This window comes from Strigops habroptila, chromosome 4 (assembly GCF_004027225.2).
Source record: "Strigops habroptila isolate Jane chromosome 4, bStrHab1.2.pri, whole genome shotgun sequence".
Classification (NCBI taxonomy): Eukaryota; Metazoa; Chordata; class Aves; order Psittaciformes; family Psittacidae; genus Strigops; species Strigops habroptila.
The window spans coordinates 53796008-53820397 of NC_046358.1; the positions used below are offsets into that span (position 1 = coordinate 53796008).

Consider the following 24390-nt stretch of genomic DNA (forward strand, 5'->3'; position numbering starts at 1 on the left):
GGCTTTTAAAGGTTTAGATATACATCCTTCGGGAAAAAATAAAGGTGCTTTGAGTACGTGAGTATGGGTCAGCAACTAATTGTGGTGTTTCCCTGAGTGTTTGCATGAAAGTCCAGTGGTGAAAGTCCACATGCATGTTTGAAAACTCCAGCTTTAATAGGCTGAGAACTTGTAAGACTAGAGGGTCCATAGTAATTATTTAGTGTGACTTGCATAATGCAGGCATGGTACTGCCCCTAACGTCCCCTAGTTATGGCTAGACTAGAGGATAGGTCTTTGTGGGACATAGCATGACTGGAAAAAATTACAGTGGTAGCAGATGTCAGAAGTTTTTTTTTTTTAATTTGTTTTAGTATTTAATTTATCTCACTTATTAAGCTGTGTGCCCTTGTTCTAGTCCGAATTGGTTTAATCTAAGTTTACAGTCATGGTTGTCTGTTGAAAATCCTTTGCTACCATATTTTTTTTTCATGTTCATCCTGCTAGATTCTGATCTAAAGACTTTTTTTTTTAATTCAAGTTTGATGGAGTAAGCCACTTGGCTGCTTCACTGCAGAATGTGTTTTACATTATTTTAATCTTTCTCATGATTCTGTATTAGTCTTTCATAATTGTAAAGGAATTCTATGGAGATATTCTCCATAGACAGCAGTACTTCTGCTGTCACCAAGTAATTTCTAGTGAAAACTTTCCCTCTTGTGCACTTTGCAAATGCTTCTCCTATAATGCTGATGCATTTCTTGTGTAAGCGCTGTAGCTTTCTTACATAGCACTTACTAGCTATGGTTAGAAATAAGCAAATTCAATAATATGAGTCAATCATCTTGGGTCCTGGTTATGTTTGGTTTTCTGTAAAGCATATTTGATTGCCATTTAAATATCATTTTTTAATTTTTTAAGCAAGTCCAAAGGAATGCAGGTAACTACCTTATGTCTGGTGCTGCAAAGTTGTAGTTGATTCTTCCTCACAGTACCTGAGCTTTATTTCTTGCAATAGGATTACACAAAATAATTTTGAGCATTTTGAGTTTAAAAAGTTGTAAAAGGCTATGAAAGTAATATGCTTCACAAACTGAAAAGTTTTCGACCAAGTAGAGAAAATTGTCAGACAAACAACTAATTGATCTCTGCTCCTTTACAGCTGTGTAATGCTATGCATAACTAAAAGCTCCTGTTAAATTAATTAATGATTTCAATTATGAACTTTTCTCCAAAATGTTGATTCATATCAAGCTGATAATGCAGTGACCTGGGAGTGTGAAATCTGTGTTATGTAGAGAGTCGCCAGTTAATTGATTCGCAAATTATTTAAAGTTTGTTGCACCCAAGGGAGTGCTCAGATGCATGACAGCTATTTCTTAAAGTGTGCAAACTCTCTTTTCTTTAAGATTGTCTTCAGCTAACAAGTATGATAAAATGGTTGCAAGCTGGGTATTGACAGTTTGTAGTGCACCGGTTAATTTATTCAAAGCATTTCTCTAGGTTTTTTTCCTGTATCACAGCAAATGCCTATAGGAAACAGAAACTTAATAGGTGTCAACAAGAAAAGGCTAATGTCTTTTCCAGAAATGAACTTCAGTCTATCTTTTTATACCGATTGCTTTTGTCATTTTGAATATTTCTGTTAACTTTCCTTATCACCTGTTATCACACATTTCATTTCTGATAATTGTAGAATAACTTTTGTTTCCTGTTAAGGGAAATACTAGTAAGCATTTCTCAAAAAGCTTCTGAGGTTTGAAGTGAAGGGTATTTCATACAGTATTGTGGTAGGCAGCAGTTTCCCAGTACAGGTGAGTAGTAGTTATGCAACCTGTATTCCAGAATTTAATGTTATCAAATCCTGTATTTCACTGACTTCGTCATGCCTTTGTATGTACAGAATCTTGAGCAAGGAGTCATCTTACCTGCTACAGATGCATAGAGACAGGAGGCGATGTTCAGAGTAATTCTCTCTGATTTTAACATCTTAGTGCATGAGTTTCACAACAATTAAAAATTTAAATGTACAAAGAATAATAGAGAAGGACGTATTAAAATAAGTTAAAATACTGTTAATATTTTATAAACCTTTATTAAATTTTTATAAATGTTATTAAAGTGCAGTTGGGTTGCCTTCAGTGTTGTATAAAATGACCGCTTTCACAAACCCTTCTGTCAGTGGAGTTCTTTATTGAAGGGACAAAAGGATTTCATGTAACTCCCTGGCTCTGAGGAGAGATCTAAGAATTTGAGGCCATTTGATCCAATGATGTAGTTCTCTTAACTACCAGTCATTTTTCCCTGTTTCTGTATTTCTTTTAAAAATACTTGTGTAGAGTGTCCTCTGTGACTAAGATAAAACAAGACAAAAATAAAACCACACCTCAATTTATGAAGCTGCACATTGCTGCAGGGCCATGAGAAGCTGTCTTTAAAAGGAGCAACTTTAAACTAGTATCTGTATTGTAGAAAAAAAAATACCATTTCAAATACTGAGCGACTGCTTCTGTTTCCTAAAATTAAGGAGCCTATAATCTCAGCACCATTAACAAGTGCTGTCATTCAGATACACAGTGTCTGGCTGATTTAAATAAAATGAAATGAAGATAGTTGTTTCTGGTCCCTTGGCTTCACTCATTGCCATAAACATATGCTCTGTGTCCCGCTTCTTTCCATCTTATTTATGACTTTAATTTGTTGTGTGGGCTGCGCTAGAAATTAAATTTAATACAATTCTCCAAGGGACCTTGTCATATAATAACATGGTAATTTCTGTGTATCCTTTTGAAAAATGAGGAAATTAATTCTTCCTGACATGTTCTAATTATTCCAGTGTGAACAGCAAATCCGTTTTTCCCAACCCCTGAAGTGTTATAGGCAAATGGCTGCTGTTCAAAGCTGAGGTGCTAATGCTGACCAGCAGTGCGTTTAATTTGAAACATGAGCAGACACCTTTCAACACACCTTTGTAATATTGGAGTACTTTACAGAAATTAATTCACTACTTATTTGGCAGCTTAGCCTGAGGGTTATAGCTTTTATTCATCAATACTATAGTCATGTTAGCACAATGTTTCCTGTTTCCTCTAGTGCTCCATGCCTGTGCTGCAAAATACAAATTCAGGAAGCAGCAATGGTTAGGTTTAACACACATATTTTTAAAGTGGGGATGTGGGTACCATAGCACTAATGATTCTGTGTTGCAGCATGTCTACAGTTTGGAGAGAGGTACTGTAAGGTCTTTAGGGTTGAGTTAATTACATATTGTGGTTAACACTTTCAACTGAGTTACAAGGAAGAAACTATTTGAACCAACTTCCTGTGAAAGAACTCTTCCACTCAGATGCTGGCCTGTGACAATCTGACACCTGCTTCCATTTCTACTACGTTGTTGAGTTCTCATTAAGACCTGAATGCGTATGCTGTAACTCTAAAATTCCATAATATACTTGGCATAGGTAGATTTTTGCCAAGGAGAAGACAATGAATTATCAGTTTAGGTGCTGAAACTCACATGGATGGCTCTGGGCATTTATGACTTTAGAGGTGTTGCCTTTGGGAATTTCTATTTTAGTATGTTCATTTTGGGCAGAACTGCCAAGTGAAGTCTTTCAAGAGTCCCAGCTTCGTAATACACGGATGTTGTCTTTGTTAAGTGTTCTTTCAGAATTCAGATGCATGGAAGTATAAAAGTAATTTTAACTATTCCAAGAAACAGAATCTGACAGAAGCCACCCAGACAAAGACTCTGGAATAGAATCATAGAATAGTTAGAGTTGGAAAGGACCTTAAGATCATCTAGTTCCATTTCCCCTTGTCCTGTCACTACAGTCCCTGATGAAAAGTCCCTCTCCAGCATCCTTGTAGGCCCCCTTCAGATATTGGAAGGCTGCTATGAGGTCTCCACACAGCCTTCTCTTCTCCAGGCTGAATGGCCCCAACTTTCTCAGCCTGTCTTCATATGGGAGGTGCTGCAGTCCCCTTATCATCCTCGTGGCCCTCCTCCGGACTTGCTCCAGCAGCTTCATGTCCTTGTTATGTTGAGGGCACCAGAACTGTACACCGTACTCCAAGTGGGGTTTCACAAGAGCAGAGTAGAGGGGCAGGATCACCTCCTTTGACCTGCTGGTCACGCTGCTTCTGATGCAGCCCAGCTTTTCAGCTATAGATGTAAAGAGGAAAAGATAGTTTTCAGAGATGTTCTTGAAGAACTGGAATGAAGAATTGACTAAAAAACTTGCTCACTGCCTAGCTGTAGAAGCTTAGAATCTTAGGGATGGTAGAATATTAGAACAGAGGCCAAAGACAGAGTTATTGAGGAAACTAGTAAATATAAAGATGATTAAGCCAATTGGTTGTCAAGTCATAGGAAACATATTGGAACAAGGAAGATTTATTTTACGACAAGGACACCACATGCTAAAGTAAAAAACTTTAGCAAATCTTCTTTTTACACATAGGATTAGTTTTTGCTAATAAGACAAGGAGACAATGTTAGAGAAATGATTAGAATTACTGGACCATGCCTTATTATGAAAGTCTTTATACAATGTCCTTTCTGCAATAAATACTTAACTGAAGAATGTGATGTTCTCACTCTGAGTAGCTATTTACACTGAAATCTCTGAATGAAGAAAGAGAAGAAAGAAATCTTATATATAACTTTCATAAAGACAGGTTTTAAGATATAGTTGAAATTTCCTTCTGACCAATTCATAAGAGGTTTGAACTTCTTGAGGAGAACCTATTAGTGATATATTGTCATAAGTACTCCATCCATCCTTGCTCAACAGACTTTGTTCAAGGAGGTTCAAAATGTAAGCTAAATAGTTTGACTACTGGATCTAGTTTTAATTTGAAAAAGTAAATTTTGGCATTAGGATTTTCACTATAAAGGCTAAGTTGTCCCTGTGGATCTGTGTAATGGAAGAAGAAATTACTTCCAAAAGGCTGGCAATCTTGTGAATAACTCCAGTGGTAAAATACGTAAAATGGTGGTCTGAGTATCTGAATAGCAAAATAGGAGAAGGGTACAGCTCCACCAAAAAAAGGATGAACACATAGAACTTGGGTTTTGATTCTGATCACTCAGGACTCAGTCAAGTCTGTGACCCACTGCGGTGTATTTTGTTACATAAAAATTAGTAGGTAAAGGGCAGAAAATGTAAGGCAACACACACTATGGGTATAGAAGCAGTATTCCTTAAAGGAGTGTTACTGATTCATTGGAGCTAGTGTTTTCGTAGAAGCCACACATAGTATGAGGGACATTGGCTTAGTACTCAGGAATGCTACTGCTGTACCCTTTTTGTATGCCAAAAGGAGCTGAACATGAGGGTACCTTCTTTTTCCCAGAACCAGAAAGATCTCACAGATACACAGAGGTCTTGCAATACCACCTAGATCTCTTATTTCCACAGCCTGCCTGTGTGCAGCTATTGCAAGCACAGTAGTGGAAGCTGTGGCCAGCTGTCTGAAGTCTTACAACATGTGTTGCTGTCTGAAAGCCTGGTTCAGATTCCAGTCTATACAGCCGGATTAGCCACATCACTCATCATCCAGTGTACTCTTCTGTGTCATTTTCTGCATCTTCACAAAAACCTTCAAGGCTTTATACACTAATGGTCCTGCAATACTACATTTACTGGAGACTAAAGAGTATGGTAAGAGGAATATTATAAACAAGTTTATTTTCGCTTTGTTCACTGTTTTCACAGTGGCAGTGTTCACAGTACTCTGTGCAGAACTTCAGAATAAATAACCTTGTCATTCAGGTAGTGTTTAGTGCCTTGGCTGCTATGCATTCATATTCATTACAATGTCATAGTGTTTTTCAGTCATGTTTGTCTGCTATTTGCCTTGAGATGAAGATCACAGGATAATTCAGGTTGAAAGGGACTTCAAGAGGTCTCTAGTCACACCTCCTGCTCACAGCAGGGTCAGATGTGAGGTTTGACCAGGTTACTCAGGGCTTTGTCTAGGTAGGTCTTGGCAAACCTCAAAGTATAGAGACAGCACAACCTCCTTGGGCAATCTGTCCCACTGCTCATCTCTCCTAATGGTGAAAAAGGTTTTCCGTATGCCCGCTTCGAAGCTTTCCTGTTTCAACTTTGCTCTTTAAAGTAAAGCCTAGAAGAGCTACAAAACTGGTTATTTAGGTGATAATGTGTGGTAATTCTTTTTGAAACTGGTTGCCTTAGTGACCACCCATATGCAGCAACTTCTCTGCAGTTCTTCCTGCCTTAGCTTTTTACATTGATACCTCTAGGAATAACTTGATCTAATCTCTGTCTTTTACTGTAAGATATCTTTTCAGTAGGGAAACCCTTCAGTTTGAATTTTCCATTGTGGCTTCCACTTAAAGTGGATGCTGTTAAATGTAAAAGGGCAAACATAAGTTCCCACAATGAACAACAGATGCTTAGCAACAAAATTTAGCTAGTGAGTTTAGTGTAGCTGTAAGTTAGCATCTAAAGGGTGATTCTCTTCCCACTATGCTTCATGGGAAGTTTTCCAGTATTGGATTACACAGAAAATAAGTGTTTGTGTTTGGTCTGGGCTTATGACCTTTAGTTTTTGAGCACTCTTCTTTCCCTGTACTAGTAAATGCTGATTTCATCATTTGTTAGAGATTTTGTTCCACCTCACCTTCCCGCCCCCACCCCCGACTGGGTTGCAAAAGAAACACTGAATTAGAAACGGAACCTGTCATCCCAAATGTCTGTGATTTGAACCCAGCCAAGTAAATAATAGCCCATATTTGTTACAGTTTGACAGTTAGGTTCTCTGTGTTATGTTAGTTGATGGTTCAAATCCACAAAGGTGTCCACAGGGCTAGGCCCATGGTTACTGGCACTATTTGGTAGGTTTTTGGCAGCTTCAGGAATCACATGAGGCTTGGAATGGAAATGGCACTTGGCCTATCTGCCCACTCCTGGCATTTGCTCCATTTGGGTTAGGGTTGAAGCAGGTTGGTGGGGTAATGTGGAGAGGCCTGTGTGGCCAGTGGAGAGCCTGTTCTGTGAATGAATGGAGCCCTTTCAGTTTCTGAGGCTGTCAACCTGGCATGACAATAAATTTATTTGTGGGTAGAAAACAGAAAAGAAGCAAGACTACCACATCTGTGTTGAAAGGTCTCTTGTTCATTAGAAGAAAGCAATGTAAGAAATGGAGGAGAAAAAGTCTGAATAATTGTTTTTTCTGGGCTAGAAGTGCAGTAACTTCTCTAGGAGATGAATGAAGAGTTGTTTGTCACTTTTTTTTCCCCTGATTATCTTGAGTTCATTGTAGATATTTTCTGTGGCAAACCTTTCTCCTATTTATCCAAGAGACATCACTGACTGAATAATCAATAAGCCTTTTTATCCTTCATCTATTCAAGAATAAGACTGAGATTATTGAGTGAAAAAAGAGAGGGTCACCATCACAAATATTTTTGGGATTATTGGCAATCTTTCTCTACTAGTTATTTGAGGGGAAAAAGGAAAAAATGCTCAAAGGTCTACTGATAGTCTCTTATTGATTAATACTTTTGATGTTATAGGTTTATAAATATGCTTTGTATACATTGTAGAACTAAGGCACCCAAAACACTGGTTACTAAGATGTCAGAATCAAAACTGCTGTATTCTAAGACATGAGTATACACTCATCCCTTGTTTTTTTCCTCTTCATTCTGCAATTATGTTCCTTCTCTTTTTATCCACCACAGTCTATACTTCTCCTGTCTTGTTAATTGGTTTAGTTCATCTCTTAAATGGATAAAGAAACATGAAAATAAAGGATTTATAAATAAAATTGGACAAAAAACCCTGAAATAGCACTTTCAAACATTTCAAGCAGAAGTCTGGATTTGTGATTTTTTTTTTTTAATTATCTTACAAATTTTAACACTTATAAATTCTAAATCTGTTCTTGCTCCTAAATCCATTCTTAGATTATATTGGCAGATAGTGTAAGTAGTGAAAATAAAACATAGAAGAAATCAAAGAAATTAAGTATTATTTAAAGTAAAGCTGGCATTTTATTCTGTGGAAAAATATTCATGTTTTGCATATTTTCGGTATAAAAGTATCTTACATGCGAAGTTACTGAAAATCAGATGGAAGCAGAAACATTATTTGCTACTTGACAAGCTGCTCTTGCAGCAAGATACAGAAGTGGATATGCTTACATTTATGATGTGTTGCTCTTGGTAACTTCTGCCTTCACTGTGAGAGCTCCAATTCCCTCATTTTCCTGGCCCATGTGATAGCCAGTCAGATGCTTCTTTAAACAGGCTTCTGCTGCAGTTGCCAGAACTTTGTATCATGCACTCCCTGACTGTAGCCACCCAAGTGCCTTTTCTCAACATGTAGGCTTGATGTCCCACACTCGCCTCTCACTAAATTTGTAATGCTTTTGTTTGATAACGCTTTTGCATTATTCCCTTTTGGTCATTGAGCCATACTCTTCTCTGAGTCTGAATGGGCATGGCCTTTTCCTTCATTCTGTATCACAATGCTATATTATATTTACATCATTTTAGCATAGAATTCAGTAGTGGATTTGTGCACTGGCAACCTTGACCTTACTGATGACTGAACATGCTGAAGACATTTTCAAAATCTATGAAATTATGCAGTAGAAATACAAGCTGTAGAATACATTACTTTTAGATCATGTTTACTTGCTGAATGGATAGTGCAGAAGTTACTTCACATTTTGCATTGGTTGATTTAAAAATACTCCCTCTGCAAGTAATAACTAAACAGTCATATGGAGTTCATTTAGTTACTGTGTCAAGAGGTGTAAAGTGGGCAGAATGGATGTAAAAGTGTTAGGCAAGGGTTCATATTATTGGGGCAAAATGCATATTAATCTTCCACATACCTTGTTCTTAGATAATAACTGATTCATCCATTTCTGAGAAAACTTTATCTTGCCAAAGCAGTTTTATAGGATACTAAAATTATCCTAGCAGAAATATTGTCAGAATGCATTGGACATGCATTCTCATGGTTACAGAATGCATAGGACATCACTTGTGGTTATTAGTGTTTCATATTAATGATAAAAGAAGTTAGTATAGAAACTGTTAGAATAGCAGGAGAAATTCAGGGAAATTCAGCTTGGTCCTGAACCAAGTTAGGACTGGATAAATGTTTGGCTGGATTTAGAGACAGCCTTGCAGTATGACTTTTTTGGCCTCTGCCTGACTCAGTCTGCTGTTGAGGAACATATCCCAAAGGGAAGGGGAAAGTGAGGGAGAAAGAGAACCACAGCTCTTCCTTCCCTAAACTGCTTGAGCCCGAGTACCCTTTCTGCCTGTCAGCTATCGTATGGGAGAGAAGTGGTGCCAATCCCACATGAGTTAGAGCCTGGATTCACATTTTAAATCAATAATCTGCAGGAAATTGGATGCTCTTTAAAATCCAACTGAGAAATAGGTAGCAATACTTTTGATAAACGTTAGTAAACTGTGGGCATTTTACATCTGTGTGCATACACACACATGCACAGCCTTGAACCACTTCTTACCCCTTTGAAAATGTGCTAGTAATAATGAGATCATGGTAAAACAAATGGCTTAGACAAACAGTAAGCTAGGAGAATGTTCATAGTATACACCTATAGTATAACTGCTCAAACAGAGGAACATGAATTAAACATAAAGAAATAGTACACTCTAGGGAGAGTAGATGTGACACTGTTACAGTATTTGTTTAGCTATGGAAATGTCTATATTTAAATTGGCAGAAATTGCTCAGAAATCTCCCAAACAAGTAACTTAGTCAAAAGCAATAACCTAAAAGCAAGTAAGAGGACTGTAAAATAACATGATTGTTTAGTTAACGTAGTTTTTAATATAAATAGTTTCAAGTCAACATGACTTTAATGCTGACCTTCCCAGTACATTTGAAAAAAAATTAGCGCTTGAAACTAACAGCATGTTAGCAGCTAATTCGTGCATTATTTCAGTATCATTCATAAATTACTTTTGAATCCTTTGACTTAAGAAAAAGAAAATCCCATAAATCCTACTTTTGGTCAAAGCATAAGACCATAATTAACTCGGCATGTGCTTTTGAATTAAGAACACAGTGTTCTTAGCTTTCTTAAAAAGCTTTTAAAAATGTTAGGGGAATACTTTCCTAGAGCCTTAATGACTGAGCAGAGTTTTAAGATTTGTCACATATAAAGTGATGTTAATTAAATATTGTTATTCCTTTCTATCAATCAAGTAAGGTTAAGCCTTTTTTGTTACTTGAACAAAAAGGGAAGCGGAACAGGTGAAAATATATAAAACAGCTGTGAGGAAAACAGGAGGAATAACATAGTAGGAATTTAATTAGTCAGAATTTATGGGGGATACAGGAGGTTTAGGTGCTAATTCCAAAGCATTGCGTTTTTTGCAATCCTAATACCATTTGAATATTTTTGGACTTTTCCGCAATATATCATTTACCTAATGAATGTAGAAAATAAATGTAGTGGCAGAAGGCCAGTATTTGACAGATGCGTATGGCTTATTTTAAGTTGTATTTGCAAACTGATGTTTAATATGGTTGTCACTGAAACCTTCATTTTATTAAACCAAAATGTCATTAATCAGAATCCCATTTAATGCTTCTTCAGCTCCTTCAGATGCTATTGGCATATTTTTAAGACAAAATGAGTTATTGTTTGTATTAGGTATTCAATTATTACTGATAATGACTCCCCAAACCATGAATTTTAAAAGGATGCATATTTATATTTTATTATTTATTATTTATTTTATTTCTGTTAATATGCATAAACCTGTGGGTGTGTCATATGTGCAAGGACATCTTCAGGACAAGGTTTTTTAGAACTTTCCTTTTTGGAAGAAGTGAAAACTGGGCTATAATTATATGACTTGAAGTGCCTGGTACTTAAAATCCACCAGCAAACATCATAGGATTTTCTATATATAGAAGTTATTCTATATATGTAGCTATTATAATTGACAGTTCTAAGGACAAAACCAAGAAGCAGCTATGGACCTATATAATAATAGCTTATATTGTTTCATCCATGAATTAAGCTTGGACATTGTATTATTGCTGTAGGGCTCTATTAATATTGTCGGTACTGAAACCTTTGAAGGTGTTAAAAGCACCCAGGAAGGAATGCAGAGCTTGTTTTACAGTTTCTTCTTGTTTTCTGCCTAATGAAAGAGAAATTTCTGTGTGAACAGAATTAAATTCATGTGGGGAATTCTTGTTTCTAGACTCTTCATGTTTATTGTGAGTCTTTGGAAACAGTGTAGTTCATGATAACCTAGAGCCATGAAAGGTTGCTTCAAAAATTTCAGTTCTTTTGAAACTGTAGGTATTGAGGTGATGTTTCATAGAATGTATCTCTTCTGTAACTTCACTTTGGAAAATTCAGAATTCTGTGGCAAATGATGCCACATTGAAGTGTTTTTTCACTTTGTCCTGGATAACTGAGGAAATACAGGAGCGTTGATGTACTAGAATGATTTTGCTTTATCATGTTCTTTGTTTAATTAAATAAATACCAGTTATTTAGAAAAAAACATTCCCCAATTTTCATATTACATAATTTAAAGCAACTTAATTTGCACTGCAATGTTGTGTTTTTAAATATCCAATATATTTTTTATCATTTAGGTGTTCTGTTTTTTTTTTTTCTAGTACAGTATTTAGGTTTTCTTTTATAGTGTTCCCCTCCTTGAAGACATTCAAAACTTGACTGAATAAGTACTTGAGCAACCTGAGCCTCTTGTGAGCTGGAGGCAGGAGCTGATGACCTCCAGAGGTCCCTGCCAACCTACATGATGCTGTGGGGCTTCACCACCCTGACCAAAATTCATGCACTGAATTGTTGAGCATAAGAGAACAAATGTCTGTAGGTTGAATTAGAGAGCCAGGCTTTTAAAGTGAAGAGCTCTGATGGACTGGATAGAAAAGGGCACATAGTATGTACTGCATGTTTACATTTTAGTTTGAATAAGGAAACAAAACATTTCGCTTATAATCAGCTTTTTGTTTATAGTAAGTCTCACTTTTGGGATCTTGTACACTCAAGCAGGTACAATTATGAAGTATTCTAGTTTCCTTATTTTATTAAAGAAAATAACAAAAACATTTATATCTGTGAACATTTTTAAGGGATTTCTGCATTTCCCTTTTGGACTGGGAAATGATAACAGTATCTTTAGCACTTCAAATAATCTGGGAGAGCAGAAAGCTACCCAAACCTGAAGCAGTTTTACTAGTACAAGATAGTACCAATTAGCAATTAAATTAATCAATTTTCTCTGTATTATCTATTAGTTTTGATACTGACTGGTAAGTAATATATTATGCATCTTTGAAAAAGTCTGTTATACTTTGATCTGCAAATATTTTATTAACAGAGGCTATAAACCACAATGAGTGGCTCAGTTGTGGGTGGTTTTTTCATTCTTATTTTGATGATATAGCAGTATCTTGGGATGACATACTGTAGTGAGTGAGGATAAATATGTGTTGCCAAGGTCTAAACAGCAGCAATATGGAAGTAATTCAGCAGTCAGTTTCACTCAAAGTTTGAAATCTGTGCTGTATTAGAGGTATGCATAGAAGCTGTGTTAATTGCTAGCTTGTTTTCCATATGGTTCTGTTTTAATGGAGCACATTTGTTGCAGATGGTTGGAAAGTGGGTTGGACTATGTCTAAACTGGCTATGACTAATTCATAGAGTGATTATACTATACTTTAATGTTTAACAGTCTTCTTTGTAAACTTCTTTCATTCACACTTCCCTTGCCATTGAAATGTGGTCCAAGATAACTGAAAAGTATTCTTATTTAAACTTGGCCTCAGAGAAGAGCAAGAGCATGGGGTGTGTAGTCATTTTTTCCCTGATTCAAATTCAAAACCACACCCCAAATTGGTTTCTTCAGATGGGTTATCTCCATCATTATTATGGCTTGCTGAGTGTGTTTAGCTGAGGTAATGGACTCTAAGAGCCGCCGCTTGGAGAACTGAAGTGACCGTAACAAATGCTAAAACTGTCTTTGTTCACACCACAGTGCTTTCACCTCTTCATTGGTTTGCAACTGACTATAACCTTTTTGGATACTAATAGCCATTTCTTGTTGGCAAATTTTAATAATGCTAACTCAGACTTGAGGACACTAAATACTTGCATTATGTTGAGGTGAAACTGAAGGTACCAATGCAGCAACATGTTGTTGTATATCAGTTTAGTGATGACATGTATGACAAGAATCTTTCATCTCTTAGCCTGGTGCTTTAGCAGATCATCTATGAAATCATCCTAAATCCACAGAGGAAATTAAAATATACAAGATTGTCCAGCAGTGATGTAGTTGATTCTTGTAATAGTTTATTTGGGTCTCTTGTGACAAACCTTGTATGACTGACTTTGCCTTTGGTGCAAACTACAGTGAATGTCATAGTCAAACTCCAGTTGATGGTTCTTAGGAAGGAAAAAAGAGCGCTACGGTTCAGTGGGTTTCTCTATCATTTTAACTGTTGTTTTCTCACATTGTCACTAAAATATTCTCTTTGTTATCTGAATGGGACATCTGCTGACTGGCCTAGCTCTCTTTACCTGATTGTGTGAAAAGTCTTGGTTAAATCTGTTAGGCCTTGGAGGCCCAGTAAACCTGCTAAGTGCTACAGAGCCTGAAAGACATTATGTCCTTGGACTAACTTGTCTTTTCTACTTAAAGCTGTATGTGATAGATAAAACAAACTTTCATATGAAAGACTGGGATAACTTGTGGACATGTTAATGAGTAGTTGCATTTTTCTTACCCTAAGGTGTATAAAAATCCATATGGAATAAGGTGTATTCTATATTAGGGCAGAAAAATAAAATAGGCTGAGTTTAAAATAAAGTCTTTTTCTCTGGCTCTATAACAAACCTGCTCTATTGGGATTGATAATTTGTTTGAAGTGGTAGGAAATCCACTTACTGTGGCTAACAACATAGAATAATGCAGACCATTTGGCAGTTAGCACTAAGATGTCTAAACTACAGCTTTGATGCAATAATACTATAACTTGAAGATTTACGTAATTTAAAATTTTTCTCAAAGCTTTCCCCTGCCATGCACTGCTGTTTAGCATGGCGATTTGTCTGCACTAGCTAAAGTTTGGTTTGAAACATGTTTACATTTGATTGGTGTTTTTAGATTTTGATGGCTGCTAGTTCCTCTCTACAGAAGTAACCTTTTAAAATGTCAGTTTTAATGTACAAATTTTATGAGAATAAAAAGACTTTTAAAAATACTAATTTTAGACTCCTCTGCTGAGTTTCTAGTTAGCTGCTGTTGTCTCAGGCCGAGTCTTGGAAAATTAAGTCAGTACTCACTATAACAAAATGTGTACTCTGGATTTCATGTGGAGAAAAAAAGTTTCCTTTTAAATTTTTTTTCTGTAACTGTTGCACAACAGCCAAAGCAATCTTCTGTCCTTTTACTTGTTGATATTTACCCTTCCTCCTTCCTTTTTTCCATCTGCCCTTCTGTCTGTCTGTGTCTAACGTGTTAGATTTCCTGCAAGAAAGAATTCCTTTCCTCTTAGGCGATTACTCCTCTCGGGGAGGCCTAAGTCAGGTACATGAGATTGCATGTTCTGCTTTGTAACAGAAAAACCTTACAAACTAGGTGTACGGTTTATCAAATATTTCTTGTAAAACATGGTTTAGGGAGTTTCTCCCTCTGAAGGTGACACAATATTAAATTACTGTTGAAAGATCTGATATTTTTCTGTAATTTCAATTGCTCCAGCTTTTCCTGTAATTTGTCGTATTGTCTTAGGTTGCTGTGTCATATACTCCATTACAGAGGTGACACTGAAATTCAAAAGGAATGGAATCTTAATCTTCCCCCTACCTCCCTCCCCCCCACTGCCTTCCAGTGTCCCTTGCTCTAAATCAGAAAAGCAGCACTTGTTTTGGCTTCAGGGAGCTGTATGTTCAAGCTCACAGCTGGAGGTATGGTGCTGCAGTGATGGTCACTGGTGATGGGAAGGGAGAGTATAATGAATTTAAAAAAAAAACCCCAAACCAACAAAAACACCACCACATAAAAACCCCTCGGGATTAAAGGCAAAAGCTTCATTCTTTCCTCTCTCCAAGCTCCTGTATAAATTGTGCACACAGATGAAAAAATCGCAGAAGGGAATATGCTCAGATTCTGAATATCAACAAGAGATATTTGGTTGTGATATTGCCTCATATGGAAGTAGTGATATTTTCTTTATAATCTTCAGTTATGTTTCCTGAAATTGTGTCTTTTTGGTCATGATTCTTTTCAAAGAAGTAGCAGAGCTAAGCCTTTTCATTTAATTGTAGTAAAACATTGCCCTAAAGTGGGATAAAACATTAATTTTTTTTACTAGTTCATATAGAAAACCATAAATGTAATAATATTTTAACTATAGTTTGTATAGATCTCTCCCATTTAAATGCTATGCAAATCTTTCATACCACAGGGCAAACAAAACTGTGAGACAATAATTTGTGGTATAGCAAGCTTACACCATAAGTTTGATAATCATACTTGTGAGTTCTTCATATTTCATACAAAGGGGTGAATAAAAAAAGAGGAAAAAAGAGTATACAATGGAATTATAAATATCAGTGAAATAAGAAAAGATTACCTTGATTGTCTATACTTGCCTGTGCTAAAACTATTATGCTGAGTGCTGATCGGATGCTATGAGTTATAGTGGAATGCGGGGATGTTATGGAATCAATTCCTTTCAGATGTACTCCATTATTTTTGGAGTCCTATTATTTCCCTACATATTCTGGTTGATGAAATAAGGAAAGGACCCTTCTAATGGGGGCAAGAGGAGACTTTGCTGCTCAGCTTGTACATGTTATCCAGCTGGACTGATGGGCCACTGTTTAGAGAAACATGGGTGGGAGGCTATTTTAAAAGAAATGAAAAAAAACATTTGTTTAACTGCATGGCAGCAAAAATGTTTTATCAAGTGAGGGCTGACTATACATACTTGAAGGGAAAAAAATAAAGCAAAACACTATCTCTGTAGAATTTGAAATAACCACTCTATACATGATTATTTTAAACCTCCCTATAAATTTATATGTTTAACTCTTTCATTTTTTACTTTTTTTATCCCTTTTCTAATTTGAAGTAGTTTGTCAGAACAAGGTGCTTGACAATGTTTCCTATTAAATGCAGATGCTAGGCAGAAGTTCCCAGCGTTTTGTAGTGAGCCCCTGAGCTGTCCCCAAGCTGTTGCAGTTATCATTTTCCTCCCCTTAGTTCTGCTCCATCCTCTCTCGCTGAGGCATCTGCTCTACGAGGCTGCTTACCTACAGCACCTGCTCTGTCGTGCACTTTGTGGTGCACTCTTTCAGGTACCAAAGCAGAGAAATGGCTACATATTTCCATCTGTGCTAACGGGAGGCTTTGAAGAAAAGGCTGAGAACACAACCTAATGATTTTGCTTAAATCTACCTGTACATGTAGGTATATATCCCTACATGTATACCTATGCATACACACAGAATTATATGTGCATATATATATAAAAAGGTTATTTTTTTATATATATATATATGAAAAGTCAGTAAAAATGTGTTTTCAATACCCATTTGGGATAATCATATTTTTCATAAATGTTGAAGAAACCAGGTAGTTCTACAGCTCATTCTCTGTGGTTATCAGCAAGACATCTATAACCATGCTAAGTTAGCTTGGTGGAATGCTGAATTGATTACAAGAATTAAAAAAATTGGGTGCTTCAACTTATTTGCATTACTTTGCTTACTAAACTGCTTTAGTTTTCATCAGTGTGACAGAACTTTTAGCTGTGTCAGCAGTGGATATTTTCTAAAGATTAAATATACCCCAAAATCTTAATATATTACAAAAAGGACACATTTTCAAAATCTATTACCCTAAGCTCTTTAAGAGTGAACTATAAATGACTCTCTATACTCTAGTTGAGTATCCTCTTTTTAATAGGGTTACATATTTTAACTCCACTCTTTCAAAGTGAAAGATTTAAAATCCTGATAATTATATGGGGAGAAGAAATGAGTGCGCAAAGATTTGGTGGTGCATATCATTAAGACACAACAGGTATACATTTGGAGGGATGTTTAATGTGTGAAAATTTGATGGATGGGGTTTTAAGAAATGTGGTGAAAGTGCCTGCTTGCAGTACCCTCCAGGTCTGAAATGCTGTGTGGCACAGCTCCAGAAAGATTTGTCAGCCTGAAAGCTGTTGCAGCTGGAGCTGGATTTTAGTCTGAACCTGGGAAAGATACGTACAGGATACAGCATGTAAACAAAGTGCACTCACTATCCTGAATTGATTTATTTGTCTGTTCTGATCCACTTTGTAACAAAACAATGCAGACATGGCTGGCTGATTAGATATTGAAAGCTCCAACTTAGAGAAGGCAAAAAAACCCCAACCCAACCCCCCAAACCTTTATATTCTTTTGTTTGGTTTTCTTTTGTTTTGAAGTGGTACCTGTTTCAGATTGCTTAAAGATTCAGTTTCCCTCATTCTCTCTTTTTATCAGTAGATCTCAAAGCAGTTTAGAAAGGTGATTTATAAAGGTTTTGTTTCTCTAGTTTTACATAGGGGTAAACCAAGGCATAAAAAGGTGATTAGCATGCCAGGTACTGAGTCAAAAATAAGCTTCTGTCTGCCCCTTTCATTAGGCAATACTGATTGGCAAATTTTGACTAGTGGGAATATTTTAAGTTAAATGGTGGAAGTTGTGTAGTGAATTATTTTTTGAGGAGGTGCTGAACTTCACTACGTCTATCCTTTGTGTGTATGATGCTGTAATTATATATACATGATGCCTTTCTGCATGTGAGCTATTTTGTGTTGCGTTCACCAACAAACTGAAATCCCCTAACAGTTACATTTGGCCCAATTTCTCTTGAAATCTAGCCTGTTTTTCTGAAGTGAGATGCAAGCCAATTTTGCATATGGATAATTATCTTTTTACTTAATTGGGGTGAAATTTTTACATAATTTGTGCAAGCTACTTTTGCATACTAGAATGCAAAAATTTTTTTTTTTGAGATGTTCATTGAGTATATTACCTGCACTTGAAAGTGTATAGGTAGTTTTTCTATTACATACAGTGTGAAATAGTAGTTTATCAACTTAATTTCTGACACTCACTGTAAAATCAGTGATGAATTGCATAGATCAGTATTCTTTTGCAGAAGGCAATTTGGGATATAATAGCCACATCAGTTATTGAAATCAAGTGGTAATAGCCAGAAGAATGGATTTGACTACTTGTGTAATTTTTGTTCCATCATTTATCTAGTTTATCTTCAGGACTAAAAAAATTAGCAGCTATGATAATATGAAAACTCCAATTGCGAAGAGAATTTAAGATGTTAGGTCAAAAGTTCAATGGTATGTTCACAGGGGCAACAGGTCCAAAACCAAATAAGAAATTTATAAGGGATTTGGAAACTGTTTTGTACATCGTAGCACAAATCAGATGAGAATGAAGTTTTGGAATAAGATGGGATATCTAGGATTGCAAAAAGAGGTAAATAGTAATAAGAATTTCTAGTGGTGAATGTGGAAGTCCGATAAGTGACTTGAATTTAAATATGTAAGTTGCTGGATCCTGTAGTTCTTGGGGCTGAAAAAGAGCAGTCTTTTGGAAACCCAAAGAGCAGAGAGCCTTGCTTTCTCTTATCTGCCAGATATACGAATATATACAGATATATAGATATATATATATACACAGATATATATATCGCTGTGCATTCAGTGATACCAGTATGGACTGATCAGGTGGAATAGGATGTGGAGGACCTGTAGAGAAGGATACGTGGAAAGAACCTGAGATAGGTTGAGCATAATGGGACAAACCAAAAGACCCGTTACTGGTCTTTAGAGGTAAGAACTATTCTTGTTTCACAGTATATGAAGATAGAGAAAAATTGCTGTTATGTATAATCAGTGCTAGTGTTTGGGGGCACAAGCTGGTAATTTGAAGAACACAATTGGGTTCCATTATGTATGCGTTGTTCCCTATATATAGTTCCATGTTTTACAGATGCATTCATATATATATAAATACAACACACTAACCTGTGGGCTATAAATATAGTTATAAGGAACCAAATTTCCTTTTTTTCATGTCTTTGAGTCAAATCTGTTTACATTATTATGCATGGAATCTCTATGACATGATGATATTTCTTCCTAGAAATGCTGTTTATTCTGTTATACATCAGTGCAGAGCATGTTGTGACTTTTGCATGGGTTTGTAAATGTGATGTTCAAAGAAATGAGAAAGTAGATTGTCTTTTCTGCTCTGTGTTGGCCACCAGAGTTTCCAGGATCAACATGACAGAGCACTATAGTTACTCAGAGATGTACTTTAATGGGCTCAGTTGAACTTGTAATGTATCAAAGCCCAGTGTCTTATTCTGCACCGAATCAGCATGATTACTGAGTATTTGACTGCTTTACTAGTGTTTCCACTGTGCCATGCCACTAGCTGCTGCTGTGCCAGCTTGACTCTTGTCAGACTCCCACACTGAAGACTTAGATTACTGGATTACTGTTGTCCTTTTACATGTATTTCTATGTACTACATGGGTATTCAGCAAAATCCACAGGACACAAAGTATTGTATTCATGTAAGCACTAATTGTTCTAATGCTGACCATATACAGACTGTACCTGGACAGCTCTCTGGCTGGTAAATATGAAATAATGCAGATAATTTTCTATCTAAGCAGCTCTGATCATGAAGCATGAATTCACATTCCTTGTAGGATACTAATGTAGATTCGATTACTTGTTCACTAAAAGAGCATTGGCATATTTAATACATTTTAAGGAACAAATAGAACTTTTGGGGAAATGTGTATTTGCATTGTGCATATCAATGAAGTAGCCATCGCAAGATGCCTCTACATAGTGTGTGCACAGACACAAATGAAAATAATGTGAATTTCCTGACTGAGTTGTAAAGGATAGAGACATCTATCACTGCACAAAGTCTGGTTTTCATTAGATGTTAACATTTTATTTATTTATTTATTTTTAGAAATAAACTTAGCAGTGTGTTTCCTGCCTCAGAGAGGTGATTTTATTCAGGAAAAAATTACAACTAAGGGGCAGCCAAGGACACTAGTGGATGATACGTGTGTCTGTGAAGACAGGTTCTCGTATCTTCAGATGTGATGATCTTGGCAGAACAGAAATTAAGTTTCAACAAATAAATAAATAGTGGTACTGGTTGACAGTGATATCTCAAAGTTGTAGAAGACTATTGTGAAATTAAGCATGTTTTTTAACCAGATAGAATATTACTATGTACTTAATTTTATTAACATTTTGTTTAACAGAATTTACCACCTTTTAAGCAGCTCATGTGTTTGGCTGAATTGAAATTACTACCTTTGCACATAAGTGTATTTTCCTTTCTATGTAGGTCATTTGAGTGACTTACATGTAATAGCATTACTGTTTTCAAGGGCAAGTTGGCAATTTTTTTCAGGATTGGGACTATATTGTGGGGGAGTATATTGGCAACAGTGTAATCTGACCTGTAATGTGTAAAATAGAGACAAGCAATACAGAGCATTGACACATGGGTTTGAGATGAAACCACACCCACGGTACTTTATGTATTATAATTGGCTTAATCTGGTTGGTTTGTAATTTATTTGGGGGGCATTGGGATTTGGAATCCCACAGTACCTTGTCTCTGGACTGGTAAATGTTTAAGTAAAACATAATGCAATAAGGGATTCAAAATGACTGAAAACCCTTCTTGCAGTCATTTTTGTCCCTTTCTGGTCAATTAGGGATCACTTGAAGGGTGGGAGACTTCTGTGAATGAGCAGACATCGAGGCTAGCACAGCTTCTCAACATCTCATCCAACTTCTTACTATGGTGACCTAGGAAGAACGCTGTCACGCTGCACTGGTATGTTTGGAGGGATCTTTATGGCAAAGACATCAAGTTACAGAGAAAGCCTTTTTTTCCTTAACTCTTGGTAAAAAATAGGTCAAGTGGGGTTAATCTTGACTGCCCAGCTAATTATTCTGGACTTGTTAGGAAGATATTCTTTGTCGTGCTGAACAGCAGCCTCTGCTACTGTTGTTTGGATCCAACATTCATACTGTCAGAAAGGTTTTGCTTCTTCGGTGGTATCAGATGGTGTGCCTCTGGGTACTGTGTGACATTTCAGCTTGCCAGAGATGTGGATTCTCTGACTGCAGAAGGACTGGGTCCGTGTACAGTGTTGGTGCTGCAAAAGACTAATGAATATTGTTGCAACTACAATTTCAAAAAAAGAAGGCACTTATGATACATTTTGTCACTGAGGAATCTTGTGTGAACTGAGTAAGTTTGCTAAAATTCAAGTATTCAAAAAAGCAGACCTTCAAGTACCATGAGGTTTACAAAAATGTTTTCTATTTGGTTTGAGTCTTTGAAGTCACATTGTCAGTCTTTCTCCTGTAACATATTTTAAGAAAATATCACAAGACTTGTGGAAAAGTTTTGAGATTTAGCAGCTCTAGCTTAATACAGTGTGTTCAATGAACTTGTTGCGATGAATGGTGAACTGGGAAAGGGCAAAAATATACCTGTGTTTGGGGTCTTTTGATGCATTATTGCCTTTTTGTGAACAAAGCACTGAAGCAGAATCACAGCAAGCTGAGACTGACTCTTTTGAGATTTGCGGAAGTGTATCTGTAGTTTCTGTCTGAGAGGGTAAGAATTTTCCATTCCGTGCTTTTGTCTGTGCCTGGTCCAAGTATCACCTGGCCCATAGTGGTTTCAAATGTTTTTCTCTTTCCCTGCAGTGTCTGAATGGGCACAGATTTCTTTCCAGTTAACATACAACAACCTCGTGCTGACTACTGAACTCTGATCATTGGCTGGATGCATGCTTGTTTCTTTAAGCACATGTGGTGCAGAGTAGACCTGGAGTTGGATAATTCATAAGAGCTGGGTATTATTATAATTCTTACTACTACTTGAAAGGGTCTGTATTATTTTGCACAGCAGTGTGGTCACCTGGCAGCAGGTCATTAGCATTTTAGGTTTCTTTCCTTCACAACAATGCACAACATGCTAATTAGAGGGTTTTGAAAGCTAAGCAACCTGTTTTAAAATCAGACATTTTAATTTGCAGCTTTAATGGCTGTATTATAATAACTGGCTTGGCTTGAGAGAGAGGGGGAGAAAAGCACTTCTCATGTTCCAGTAGCAAGGCCCAATATAAGAGGGGCTGACAAAATTAAAAACCTCATAATTTGACCTTTGCCTGGGATAAAAGGCTGTTTCATAACAATTTCCTTTTGTTCTTTGTTTAAGCCATTACTCCAAAAGGAGCCTCCGATTAATCTAAGTAAATGCATCATTACAGTCCTAATCCGTGTCCTTCTGTCAGTGTCTGTTTTAATTAAATAAGAAACACTAGCAGAAAGATATCACGCATAAAGCTGTGATTGGAGAAAGAGGGTTGTTTGATCAGAGTGAGATTAAAAAAGGCTTTACTGTTTTGTCCTTTTACTCTAGATGCCATAATGTAGGTTAAAGGAAGAAAACTTGCCCAATAGTTTAGCACATTACTCCCCATTATGGTATCAAAATAAACAGATTTACCAATGAAACTGTCCCAGACATCCAATTAATTATATGCAGAACATTGACAGACAAGTGGTATGGCAACTTGGTTTAAGTAATTTGACACATTAATGTGTTTGGGACTCTATATGCAGTTGGTCAAAACCAGAAATTGTAATCAAGTTGCAGGCTTTTTATATAAAATCAAGCATTGAGTAAAACTATTAATCATTTTAAGTACTTTCTTTCTTTTAGTACTTGTGGCTCAGAAATTGTAAAGATGATCTGTTGCAAGCCTCTGTTTTTTTAAAAGTATTTTTATTTCTCACAAAATCAGGGTAATTATTTTAAAGCAATGAAGAATCTGTTTCATAAATGTCGTAACATCTAGCTAGTTAATACTGCTAAAGCAAAACATATGTAAGAGACTCTTCCTCAAGGTAGTGTTTCAAGATCCCTGTGGTGAGGGTTTTCTCCCATATCCAGGCCATTATTTGATGTAATGAAAAGAGAAAGTGTGCAACACAGAGATTGTTAATTAATTTAGCTTAACAAGATGAAGATAAATGAAGCAAAGCATGGATTGAATGAAGCAAGAGGTCTTATTTACAATTTAATACTTCTTTATATTAGGCATTTTTCAATTTACAAAAGAAAAGACCCTGAGTTTAAAGAAAATGTGTTGTGTGACTACATGCAAGACAACTTGACATTATGCAAGCAGTTCTAAGGGCTGCTGAAAATACCTTTTGGGTTAACCTTTAACTTTAAAGGTTTGTTCCTTTTTTCCTTTTCACATTTTTTTTTTTTATTTTGATTTACAATATGTTGATAAGAATAAGAAAAATTTAAAACCTAAACTTTTTCCCACTGAACTGAACAGCGAAGTACCAATGGGCCCAGATTCTCTTGTTTCTGATTGTTTGTAGTAACATAGAGTCATAACCCTGTTTTGAGCAATTTGTATGCAGAAAGATGCATTAAGAGAGGTAACTGCAAAATACAATAAGACACAATTTTAATTTCTGTTAATTAAAACAGTAAAAAAAATAAAGTGTAAATCTGTTATTGCTTATATGTTTTCAATTGCAGTGAAAGCTAAGAAAGGAATCCAAGATAGTGTTAATTAACAATGATTTGATATAATAAAACTATGCTTTTTTATATAGGAGGTTATTTTCTTTCCCAAGATCATGTTAATCTTAAACATTTTGTGTAAAGCTGTAGATTTTACTGTCAGTTAACACCCCATTGCAAGTTTATAAGATATTCCAGAGATTTTAGATATCTCTTCCCCCAGACTATCCAGAGCTAACAGTAAGCTACAGTTTACATCGAGTTGCTACATCTCAAGGTGTATTAGCTTTCAAACAACAAAGCTTAGGGTATAATTCTATAGAAGTGAAGAAAAAATAAAGTCTGTAATTTTTACTATCTATTCAACAAAAAGAGTCCGGTGTTGTGGCTTAGGCCTACCTTTATCATTTTGTTCTAAACCCAGAATTCTAAATGATGACCAAATATATGGTCTTTTTTTTTTTTTTTCTTTTTAAATAAAACATCTTCCTTTTTACAGATGAATTAGATCTGTCCACTCTTTGACATTCTGTCATGATTTCTGTCTGCAAAGGAAATGCCTGCCTTCCTTTTGCAGTATCTAGACAGGACAGTGTTATCTAGTGTCACTACAAGCAGTGGTCTCTACAAATAGCATTATTATGGTCCCTATGTTTTTATCTTGGGGGTCATGAACAAATCAATGCAACTGCTTCTAAAGATTTCAATAAATAGGACTTTTTATCCAGACAA

At 36.2% G+C, this 24390-nt stretch overlaps 1 protein-coding gene across 8 annotated transcripts in view; it reads left to right on the forward strand.

The window, feature by feature from the left end:
- The window catches only part of SOX6 (SRY-box transcription factor 6), a 379634-nt gene that overhangs the window by 83277 nt on the left and 271967 nt on the right, over positions 1-24390 (forward strand). The window lies entirely within an intron of this gene.